Source organism: Ursus arctos, chromosome Y (assembly GCF_023065955.2).
Source record: "Ursus arctos isolate Adak ecotype North America chromosome Y, UrsArc2.0, whole genome shotgun sequence".
Lineage (NCBI taxonomy): Eukaryota > Metazoa > Chordata > Mammalia > Carnivora > Ursidae > Ursus > Ursus arctos.
The window spans coordinates 5063403-5077966 of record NC_079874.1 but is presented as its reverse complement, the minus strand read 5'-3'; positions in this window follow the sequence as shown (position 1 = coordinate 5077966).

Sequence of the window (14564 nt, the reverse complement as noted above, 5' to 3'; positions counted from 1 at the left end):
CGACATTTTCATACAGGCATAAACAATGGTTATCCGAAAACACACACACACACACACACACACAGTGTCACACTCGAAACACAGCACTCACACTGGGCCTCGGCAGAGCCATCAACACTTGGAACTGCCCTAACATACTCACAAACGTTTTCCCGACACACACATACACAAGAAACACACAGAAACACCCATTGAGTTTTTCTTACAGGCGTACACAGGGGGTTCTGAAACACACACAGACACACACACACTATCACACTCACAACACAGCACTCACACTGGGTCTCCAACACAGCCGTCAACACTTGGAACTGCTTTAACATAATCACAAACATGGTCCTGACACACACATATACAAATAACACACACAAACACCCATCGACTTTTTCTTGCAGGCATACACAATGGTTTCCTGCAAACACACACACACACAAACACACACAAAAGTCACACTCACGACAGAGAACTCACATTGGATCTCCAGCAGAGCCATGAACACTTGGAATTACCTTAACATGTTCACAAACGTGGTCCCGAAACACACATGCAGAAGAAACACACAAAAACACCCTACGACTTTTTCTTACAGACATACACAATGTTATCCAGCAAAACACACACACACACACACACATACACTATCACACGCACAACACAGCACTCACACTGGGTCCCCGGCATAGCCATCAACAGTTGGAACTGCCCTAACATACTCACAAACGTGGTCCCGACACACACATACACAAGAAACACACACAAACTCCCATTGACTTTTACTTACAGTCATGCACAATGGTTTCCGCAAACACACACACACACACACTCTCACAACACAGCATTCACACTGGCACTTGAATCTGCCCTAACATACAAACAAACGTGGTCCCGACACACACATACACAAGAAACACACACAAACACCCATCAACATTTTGTTACAGGCAGACAGAGTGGGGTTTCCCCAAACACACACACACACACACACACACACACTGTCACACTAAAAGCGCAGTACGCACACTGGGCCTCGGCAGAGCCATCAACACTTGGAACTGCCCTAACATACTCACAAACGTTTTCCCGACACACACATACACAAGAAACACACACAAACACCCATTGACTTTTTCTTACAGGCATACACAACGGTTTCCCGCGAACACACACACACACAGTCACACTTACAACACAGCACTCACAATGGGTATCCAGCAGAACCATCAACACTTGGAACTGCCCTAAAATATTGACAAATGTGGTCGCGACACACACATACACATGAAACTCACACACACATCCATCGACATATTCTTACAGGCATACACAATGTTTTCCCGCCAACACAAACACACACAGAAACACACACTGCCACACTCACAACACAGCATTCACACTGGCACTTGGAACTGCCACAACATACTCACATACGTGGTCCCGACACACACATACACAAGAACCACACACAAACACCCATCGACTTTTTCTTAGAAGCATACACTGTGGGGTTCCCCCAAACACACACACACACAGAGACACACACACACTGTCACACTCACAACACAGCACTCTCACTGGGTCTCCAGCAGAGCCATCAACACTTGGAACTGCCCTCACACACTCACAAATGTGGTCCCGACACACACATACAGAAGAAACACACACAAACACCCATCGAATTTTTCTTATAGGCATACAGACTGGTTTCCTGCAAACACACACACAGACACGCACACACACTGTCACACTCACAACACACACTCACACTGGATATCCAGCAAACTCATGAACACTTGGAACTGCCCTCACACACTCACAAATGTGGATCTGAAACACAATACGCAAGAACACACAAATACACATATCGACTTTTTCATACAGGCATACACAATGGTTACCCGAAAACACACACACACACACACTCTCACACTCACAACACAGCACTCACTCTGTACCTCGGCAGAGACATCAACAGTTGGAACTGCCCTCACACACTCACAAACGTTTTCCCAACACAGACATACAGAAGAAACACACAAACACCCATCGACATTTTCTTACAGGCGTACACAATGGTTTCCCGCAAACACACGCGCACACACACTATCACACTCACAACACGGCACTCACAGTGCGTATCCAGCAGAGCCATCAACACTTGGAACTGCCCTCACACACTCACAAATGTGGATCTGAAACACAATACGCAAGAACACAAATACACCCATCGACTTTTTCATACAGGCATACACAATGGTTACCAGAAAACACACACACACACACACACACACACACACTGTCACACTCGCAACACAGCACTCACACTGGGCCTCGGCAGAGCCATCAACACTTGGAACTGCCCTAACATACTCACAAACGTTTTCCCGACACACACATACACAAGAAACACACACAAACACCCATGGAATTTTTCTTACAGGCGTACACAGGGGGTTCTGAAACACACACAGACACACACACACTATCACACTCACAACACAGCACTCACACTGGGTCTCCAACACAGCCGTCAACACTTGGAACTGCTTTAACATAATCACAAACATGGTCCTGACACACACATATACAAATAACACACACAAACACCCATCGACTTTTTCTTGCAGGCATACACAATGGTTTCCTGCAAACACACACACACACAAACACACACAAAAGTCACACTCACGACAGAGAACTCACATTGGATCTCCAGCAGAGCCATGAACACTTGGAATTACCTTAACATGTTCACAAACGTGGTCCCGAAACACACATGCAGAAGAAACACACAAAAACACCCTACGACTTTTTCTTACAGACATACACAATGGTATCCAGCAAAACACACACACACACACACATACAGTATCACACGCACAACACAGCACTCACACTGGGTCCCCGGCATAGCCATCAACAGTTGGAACTGCCCTAACATACTCACAAACGTGGTCCCGACACACACATACACAAGAAACACACACAAACTCCCATTGACTTTTACTTACAGTCATGCACAATGGTTTCCGCAAACACACACACACACACACTCTCACAACACAGCATTCACACTGGCACTTGAATCTGCCCTAACATACAAACAAACGTGGTCCCGACACACACATACACAAGAAACACACACAAACACCCATCAACATTTTGTTACAGGCAGACAGTGTGGGGTTTCCCCAAACACACACACACACACACACACACACACACTGTCACACTAAAAGCACAGTACGCACACTGGGCCTCGGCAGAGCCATCAACACTTGGAACTGCCCTAACATACTCACAAACGTTTTCCCGACACACACATACACAAGAAACACACACAAACACCCATTGACTTTTTCTTACAGGCATACACAACGGTTTCCCGCGAACACACACACACACAGTCACACTTACAACACAGCACTCACAATGGGTATCCAGCAGAACCATCAACACTTGGAACTGCCCTAAAATATTGACAAATGTGGTCGCGACACACACATACACATGAAACTCACACACACATCCATCGACATATTCTTACAGGCATACACAATGTTTTCCCGCCAACACAAACACACACAGAAACACACACTGCCACACTCACAACACAGCATTCACACTGGCACTTGGAACTGCCACAACATACTCACATACGTGGTCCCGACACACACATACACAAGAAACACACACAAACACCCATCGACTTTTTCTTAGAAGCATACACTGTGGGGTTCCCCCAAACACACACACACACAGAGACACACACACACTGTCACACTCACAACACAGCACTCTCACTGGGTCTCCAGCAGAGCCATCAACACTTGGAACTGCCCTAACATATTCACAAATGTGGTCCCGACACACACATACAGAAGAAACACACACAAACACCCATGGAATTTTTCTTATAGGCATACAGGCTGGTTTCCTGCAAACACACACACAGACACGCACACACACTGTCACACTCACAACACACACTCACACTGGATATCCAGCAAACTCATGAACACTTGGAACTGCCCTCACACACTCACAAATGTGGATCTGAAACACAATACGCAAGAACACACAAATACACATATCGACTTTTTCATACAGGCATACACAATGGTTACCCGAAAACACACACACACACACACTCTCACACTCACAACACAGCACTCACTCTGTACCTCGGCAGAGACATCAACAGTTGGAACTGCCCTCACACACTCACAAACGTTTTCCCAACACAGACATACAGAAGAAACACACAAACACCCATCGACATTTTCTTACAGGCGTACACAATGGTTTCCCGCAAACACACGCGCACACACACTATCACACTCACAACACGGCACTCACAGTGCGTATCCAGCAGAGCCATCAACACTTGGAACTGCCCTCACACACTCACAAATGTGGATCTGAAACACAATACGCAAGAACACAAATACACCCATCGACTTTTTCATACAGGCATACACAATGGTTACCAGAAAACACACACACACACACACACACACACACACTGTCACACTCGCAACACAGCACTCACACTGGGCCTCGGCAGAGCCATCAACACTTGGAACTGCCCTAACATACTCACAAACGTTTTCCCGACACACACATACACAAGAAACACACACAAACAGCCATGGAATTTTTCTTACAGGCGTACACAGGGGGTTCTGAAACACACACAGACACACACACACTATCACACTCACAACACAGCACTCACACTGGGTCTCCAACACAGCCGTCAACACTTGGAACTGCTTTAACATAATCACAAACATGGTCCTGACACACACATATACAAATAACACACACAAACACCCATCGACTTTTTCTTGCAGGCATACACAATGGTTTCCTGCAAACACACACACACACACACACACACACAAAAGTCACACTCACGACAGAGCACTCACATTGGATCTCCAGCAGAGCCATGAACACTTGGAATTACCTTAACATATTCACAAACGTGGTCCCGAAACACACATGCAGAAGAAACACACAAAAACACCCTACGACTTTTTCTTACAGACATACACAATGGTATCCAGCAAAACACACACACACACACACACATACACTATCACACGCACAACACAGCACTCACACTGGGTCCCCGGCATAGCCATCAACAGTTGGAACTGCCCTAACATACTCACAAACGTGGTCCCGACACACACATACACAAGAAACACACACAAACTCCCATGGACTTTTACTTACAGTCATGCACAATGGTTTCCGCAAACACACACACACACACTATCACACTCACAAAACAGCATTCACACTGGCACTTGAATCTGCCCTAACATACAAACAAACGTGGTCCCGACACACACATACACAAGAAACACACACAAACACCCATCAACTTTTTGTTATAGGCAGACAGAGTGGGGTTTCCACAAACACACACACACACACACACAAACACACTGTCACACTAACAGCACAGTACGCACACTGGGCCTCTGCAGAGCCATCAACACTTGGAACTGCACTAACATACTCACAAACGTTTTACCGACACACACATACACCAGAAACACACACAAACACCCATCGACCTTTTCTTACAGGCATACACAACGGTTTCCCGTGAACACACACACACAGTCACACTTACAACACAGCACTCACAATGGGTATCCAGCAGAACCATCAACACTTGGAACTGCTCTAAAATATTGACAAATGTGGTCGCGACACACACATACACATGAAACTCACACACACATCCATCGACTTATTCTTACAGGCATACACAATGTTTTCCCGCCAACACAAACACACACAAAAACACACACTGCCACACTCACAACACAGCATTCACACTGGCACTTGGAACTGCCACAACATACTCACATACGTGGTCCCGACACACACATACACAAGAAACACACACAAACACCCATCGACTTTTTCTTAGAAGCATACACTGTGGGGTTGCCCCAAACACACACACACACAGATAGACACACACACACTGTCACACTCACAACACAGCACTCTCACTGGGTCTCCAGCAGAGCCATCAACACTTGGAACTGCCCTAACATATTCACAAATGTGGTCCCGACACACACATACAGAAGAAACACACACAAACACCCATGGAATTTTTCTTATAGGCATACAGGCTGGTTTCCTGCAAACACACACACAGACACGCACACACACTGTCACACTCACAACACACACTCACACTGGATATCCAGCAAACTCATGAACACTTGGAACTGCCCTCACACACTCACAAATGTGGATCTGAAACACAATACGCAAGAACACACAAATACACCCATCGACTTTTTCATACAGGCATACACAATGGTTACCCGAAAACACACACACACACACACAAACTCTCACACTCACAACACAGCACTCACTCTGTACCTCGGCAGAGACATCAACACTTGGAACTGCCCTCACACACTCACAAATGTGGATCTGAAACACAATACGCAAGAACACACAAATACACCCATCGACTTTTTCATACAGGCATACACAATGGTTACCCGAAAACACACACACACACACACACACACTCTCACACTCACAACACAGCACTCACACTGGGCCTCGGCAGAGCCATCAACACTTGGAACTGGCCTCACATACTCACAAACGTTTTCCCGAAACACACATACACAAGAAACACACACAAACACCCATGGAATTTTTCTTACAGGCGTACACAGGGGGTTCTGAAACACAGACAGACACACACACACTCTCACACTCACAACATAGCACTCACACTGGGTCTCCAACACAGCCGTCAACACTTGGAACTGCTTTAAAATAATCACAAACATGTTCCTGACACAGACATATACATATAACACACACAAACACCCATCGACTTTTTCTTGCAGGCATACACAATGGTTTCCTGCAAACACACACACACACACACACACACAAAAGTCACACTCACGACAGAGCACTCACATTGGATCTCCAGCAGAGCCATGAACACTTGGAATTACCTTAACATATTCACAAACGTGGTCCCGAAACACACATGCAGAAGAAACACACAAAAACACCCTACGACTTTTTCTTACAGACATACACAATGGTATCCGGCTAAACACACACACACACACACATACACTATCACACGCACAACACAGCACTCACACTGGGTCCCCGGCATAGCCATCAACAGTTGGAACTGCCCTAACATACTCACAAACGTGGTCCCGACACACACATACACAAGAAACACACACAAACTCCCATTGACTTTTACTTACAGTCATGCACAATGGTTTCCGCAAACACACACACACACACACTCTCACACTCACAACACAGCGTTCACAGTGGCACTTGAATCTGCCCTAACATACAAACAAACGTGGTCCCGACACACACATACACAAGAAACACACACAAACACCCATCAACATTTTGTTACAGGCAGACAGAGTGGGGTTTCCCCAAACACACACACACACACACACACACACTGTCACACTAACAGCACAGTACGCACACTGGGCCTCGGCAGAGCCATCAACACTTGGAACTGCCCTAACATACTCACAAACGTTTTCCCGACACACACATACACAAGAAACACACACAAACACCCATCGACTTTTTCTTACAGGCATACACAACAGTTTCCCGTGAACACACACACACACAGTCACACTTACAACACAGGACTCACAATGGGTATCCAGCAGAACCATCAACACTTGGAACTGCCCTAAAATATTGACAAATGTGGTCGCGACACACACATACACATGAAACTCACACAAACATCCATCGACTTATTCTTACAGGCATACACAATGTTTTCCCGCCAACACAAACACACACAGAAACACACACTGCCACACTCACAACACAGCATTCACACTGGCACTTGGAACTGCCACAACATACTCACATACGTGGTCCCGACACACACATACACAAGAAACACACACAAACACCCATCGACTTTTTCTTAGAAGCATACACTGTGGGGTTCCCCCAAACACAAACACACACAGAGACACACACACACTATCACACTCACAACACAGCACTCTCACTGGGTCTCCAGCAGAGCCATCAACACTTGGAACTGCCCTAACATATTCACAAATGTGGTCCCGACACACACATACAGAAGAAACACACACAAACACCCATGGAATTTTTCTTATAGGCATACAGACTGGTTTCCTGCAAACACACACACAGACACGCACACACACTGTCACACTCACAACACACACTCACACTGGATATCCAGCAAACTCGTGAACACTTGGAACTGCCCTCACACACTCACAAATGTGGATCTGAAACACTATACGCAAGAACACACAAATACACCCATCGACTTTTTCATACAGGCATACACAATGGTTACCCGAAAACACACACACACACACACACACACTCTCACACTCACAACACAGCACTAACTCTGTACCTCGGCAGAGACATCAACAGTTGGAACTGCCCTCACACTCTCACAAATGTGGATCTGAAACACAATACGCAAGAACACACAAATACACCCATCGACTTTTTCATACAGGCATACACAATGGTTACCGGAAAACACACACACACACACACACACACTGTCACACTCGCAACACAGCACTCACACTGGGCCTCGGCAGAGCCATCAACACTTGGAACTGCCCTAACATACTCACAAACGTTTTCCCGACACACACATACACAAGAAACACACACAAACACCCATGGAATTTTTCTTACAGGCGTACACAGGGGGTTCTGAAACACACACAGACACACACACACTATCACACTCACAACACCGCACTCACACTGGGTCTCCAACACAGCCGTCAACACTTGGAACTGCTTTAACATAATCACAAACATGGTCCTGACACACACATATACAAATAACACACACAAACACCCATCGACTTTTTCTGGCCTGCATACACAATGGTTTCCTGCAAACACACACACACACACACAAAAGTCACACTCACGACAGAGCACTCACATTGGATCTCCAGCAGAGCCATGAACACTTGGAATTACCTTAACATATTCACAAACGTGGTCCCGAAACACACATGCAGAAGAAACACACAAAAACACCCTACGACTTTTTCTTACAGACATACACAATGGTATCCAGCAAAACACACACACACACACACACATACACTATCACACGCACAACACAGCACTCACACTGGGTCCCGGGCATAGCCATCAACAGTTGGAACTGCCCTAACATACTCACAAACGTGGTCCCGACACACACATACACAAGAAACACACACAAACTCCCATTGACTTTTACTTACAGTCATGCACAATGGTTTCCGCAAACACACACACACACACACTATCACACTCACAACACAGCATTCACACTGGCACTTGAATCTGCCCTAACATACAAACAAACGTGGTCCCGACACACACATACACAAGAAACACACACAAACACCCATCAACATTTTGTTACAGGCAGACAGAGTGGGGTTTCCCCAAACACACACACACACACACACACACACACTGTCACACTAACAGCACAGTACGCACACTGGGCCTCGGCAGAGCCATCAACACTTGGAACTGCCCTAACATACTCACAAACGTTTTCCCGACACACACATACACAAGAAACACACACAAACACCCATCGACTTTTTCTTACAGGCATACACAACGGTTTCCAGCGAACACACACACACAGAGTCACACTTACAACACAGCACTCACAATGGGTATCCAGCAGAACCATCAACACTTGGAACTGCCCTAAAATATTGACAAATGTGGTCGCGACACACACATACACATGAAACTCACACACACATCCATCGACTTATTCTTACAGGCATACACAATGTTTTCCCGCCAACACAAACACACACAGAAACACACACTGCCACACTCACAACACAGCATTCACACTGGCACTTGGAACTGCCACAACATACTCACATACGTGGTCCCGACACACACATACACAAGAAACACACACAAACACCCATTGACTTTTTCTTAGAAGCATACACTGTGGGGTTCCCCCAAACACACACACACACAGAGACCCACACACACTATCACACTCACAACACAGCACTCTCACTGGGTCTCCAGCAGAGCCATCAACACTTGGAACTGCCCTAACATATTCACAAATGTGGTCCCGACACACACATACAGAAGAAACACACACAAACACCCATGGAATTTTTCTTATAGGCATACAGGCTGGTTTCCTGCAAACACACACACAGACACGCACACACACTGTCACACTCACAACACACACTCACACTGGATATCCAGCAAACTCATGAACACTTGGAACTGCCCTCACACACTCACAAATGTGGATCTGAAACACAATACGCAAGAACACACAAATACACCCATCGACTTTTTCATACAGGCATACACAATGGTTACCCGAAAACACACACACACATACACAAACTCTCACACTCACAACACAGCACTCACTCTGTACCTCGGCAGAGACATCAACACTTGGAACTGCCCTCACACACTCACAAATGTGGATCTGAAACACAATACGCAAGAACACACAAATACACCCATCGACTTTTTCATACAGGCATACACAATGGTTACCCGAAAACACACACACACACACACGCACACTCTCACACTCACAACACAGCACTCACACTGGGCCTCGGCAGAGCCATCAACACTTGGAACTGGCCTCACATACTCACAAACGTTTTCCCGAAACACACATACACAAGAAACACACACAAACACCCATGGAATTTTTCTTACAGGCGTACACAGGGGGTTCTGAAACACAGACAGACACACACACACTCTCACACTCACAACATAGCACTCACACTGGGTCTCCAACACAGCCGTCAACACTTGGAACTGCTTTAAAATAATCACAAACATGTTCCTGACACAGACATATACATATAACACACACAAACACCCATCGACTTTTTCTTGCAGGCATACACAATGGTTTCCTGCAAACACACACACACACACACACACACAAAAGTCACACTCACGACAGAGCACTCACATTGGATCTCCAGCAGAGCCATGAACACTTGGAATTACCTTAACATATTCACAAACGTGGTCCCGAAACACACATGCAGAAGAAACACACAAAAACACCCTACGACTTTTTCTTACAGACATACACAATGGTATCCGGCTAAACACACACACACACACACATACACTATCACACGCACAACACAGCACTCACACTGGGTCCCCGGCATAGCCATCAACAGTTGGAACTGCCCTAACATACTCACAAACGTGGTCCCGACACACACATACACAAGAAACACACACAAACTCCCATTGACTTTTACTTACAGTCATGCACAATGGTTTCCGCAAACACACACACACACACACTCTCACACTCACAACACAGCGTTCACAGTGGCACTTGAATCTGCCCTAACATACAAACAAACGTGGTCCCGACACACACATACACAAGAAACACACACAAACACCCATCAACATTTTGTTACAGGCAGACAGAGTGGGGTTTCCCCAAACACACACACACACACACACACACACACACACACTGTCACACTAACAGCACAGTACGCACACTGGGCCTCGGCAGAGCCATCAACACTTGGAACTGCCCTAACATACTCACAAACGTTTTCCCGACACACACATACACAAGAAACACACACAAACACCCATCGACTTTTTCTTACAAGCATACACAACAGTTTCCCGTGAACACACACACACACAGTCACACTTACAACACAGGACTCACAATGGGTATCCAGCAGAACCATCAACACTTGGAACTGCCCTAAAATATTGACAAATGTGGTCGCGACACACACATACACATGAAACTCACACAAACATCCATCGACTTATTCTTACAGGCATACACAATGTTTTCCCGCCAACACAAACACACACAGAAACACACACTGCCACACTCACAACACAGCATTCACACTGGCACTTGGAACTGCCACAACATACTCACATACGTGGTCCCGACACACACATACACAAGAAACACACACAAACACCCATCGACTTTTTCTTAGAAGCATACACTGTGGGGTTCCCCCAAACACAAACACACACAGAGACACACACACACTATCACACTCACAACACAGCACTCTCACTGGGTCTCCAGCAGAGCCATCAACACTTGGAACTGCCCTAACATATTCACAAATGTGGTCCCGACACACACATACAGAAGAAACACACACAAACACCCATGGAATTTTTCTTATAGGCATACAGACTGGTTTCCTGCAAACACACACACAGACACGCACACACACTGTCACACTCACAACACACACTCACACTGGATATCCAGCAAACTCGTGAACACTTGGAACTGCCCTCACACACTCACAAATGTGGATCTGAAACACTATACGCAAGAACACACAAATACACCCATCGACTTTTTCATACAGGCATACACAATGGTTACCCGAAAACACACACACACACACACACACACTCTCACACTCACAACACAGCACTAACTCTGTACCTCGGCAGAGACATCAACAGTTGGAACTGCCCTCACACTCTCACAAATGTGGATCTGAAACACAATACGCAAGAACACACAAATACACCCATCGACTTTTTCATACAGGCATACACAATGGTTACCGGAAAACACACACACACACACACACACACTGTCACACTCGCAACACAGCACTCACACTGGGCCTCGGCAGAGCCATCAACACTTGGAACTGCCCTAACATACTCACAAACGTTTTCCCGACACACACATACACAAGAAACACACACAAACACCCATGGAATTTTTCTTACAGGCGTACACAGGGGGTTCTGAAACACACACAGACACACACACACTATCACACTCACAACACCGCACTCACACTGGGTCTCCAACACAGCCGTCAACACTTGGAACTGCTTTAACATAATCACAAACATGGTCCTGACACACACATATACAAATAACACACACAAACACCCATCGAATTTTTCTGGCCTGCATACACAATGGTTTCCTGCAAACACACACACACACACACAAAAGTCACACTCACGACAGAGCACTCACATTGGATCTCCAGCAGAGCCATGAACACTTGGAATTACCTTAACATATTCACAAACGTGGTCCCGAAACACACATGCAGAAGAAACACACAAAAACACCCTACGACTTTTTCTTACAGACATACACAATGGTATCCAGCAAAACACACACACACACACACACATACACTATCACACGCACAACACAGCACTCACACTGGGTCCCCGGCATAGCCATCAACAGTTGGAACTGCCCTAACATACTCACAAACGTGGTCCCGACACACACATACACAAGAAACACACACAAACTCCCATTGACTTTTACTTACAGTCATGCACAATGGTTTCCGCAAACACACACACACACACACTATCACACTCACAACACAGCATTCACACTGGCACTTGAATCTGCCCTAACATACAAACAAACGTGGTCCCGACACACACATACACAAGAAACACACACAAACACCCATCAACATTTTGTTACAGGCAGACAGAGTGGGGTTTCCCCAAACACACACACACACACACACACACACACTGTCACACTAACAGCACAGTACGCACACTGGGCCTCGGCAGAGCCATCAACACTTGGAACTGCCCTAACATACTCACAAACGTTTTCCCGACACACACATACACAAGAAACACACACAAACACCCATCGACTTTTTCTTACAGGCATACACAACGGTTTCCAGCGAACACACACACACAGAGTCACACTTACAACACAGCACTCACAATGGGTATCCAGCAGAACCATCAACACTTGGAACTGCCCTAAAATATTGACAAATGTGGTCGCGACACACACATACACATGAAACTCACACACACATCCATCGACTTATTCTTACAGGCATACACAATGTTTTCCCGCCAACACAAACACACACAGAAACACACACTGCCACACTCACAACACAGCATTCACACTGGCACTTGGAACTGCCACAACATACTCACATACGTGGTCCCGACACACACATACACAAGAAACACACACAAACACCCATTGACTTTTTCTTAGAAGCATACACTGTGGGGTTCCCCCAAACACACACACACACAGAGACCCACACACACTATCACACTCACAACACAGCACTCTCACTGGGTCTCCAGCAGAGCCATCAACACTTGGAACTGCCCTAACATATTCACAAATGTGGTCCCGACACACACATACAGAAGAAACACACACAAACACCCATGGAATTTTTCTTATAGGCATACAGGCTGGTTTCCTGCAAACACACACACAGACACGCACACACACTGTCACACTCACAACACACACTCACACTGGATATCCAGCAAACTCATGAACACTTGGAACTGCCCTCACACACTCACAAATGTGGATCTGAAACACAATACGCAAGAACACACAAATACACCCATCGACTTTTTCATACAGGCATACACAATGGTTACCCGAA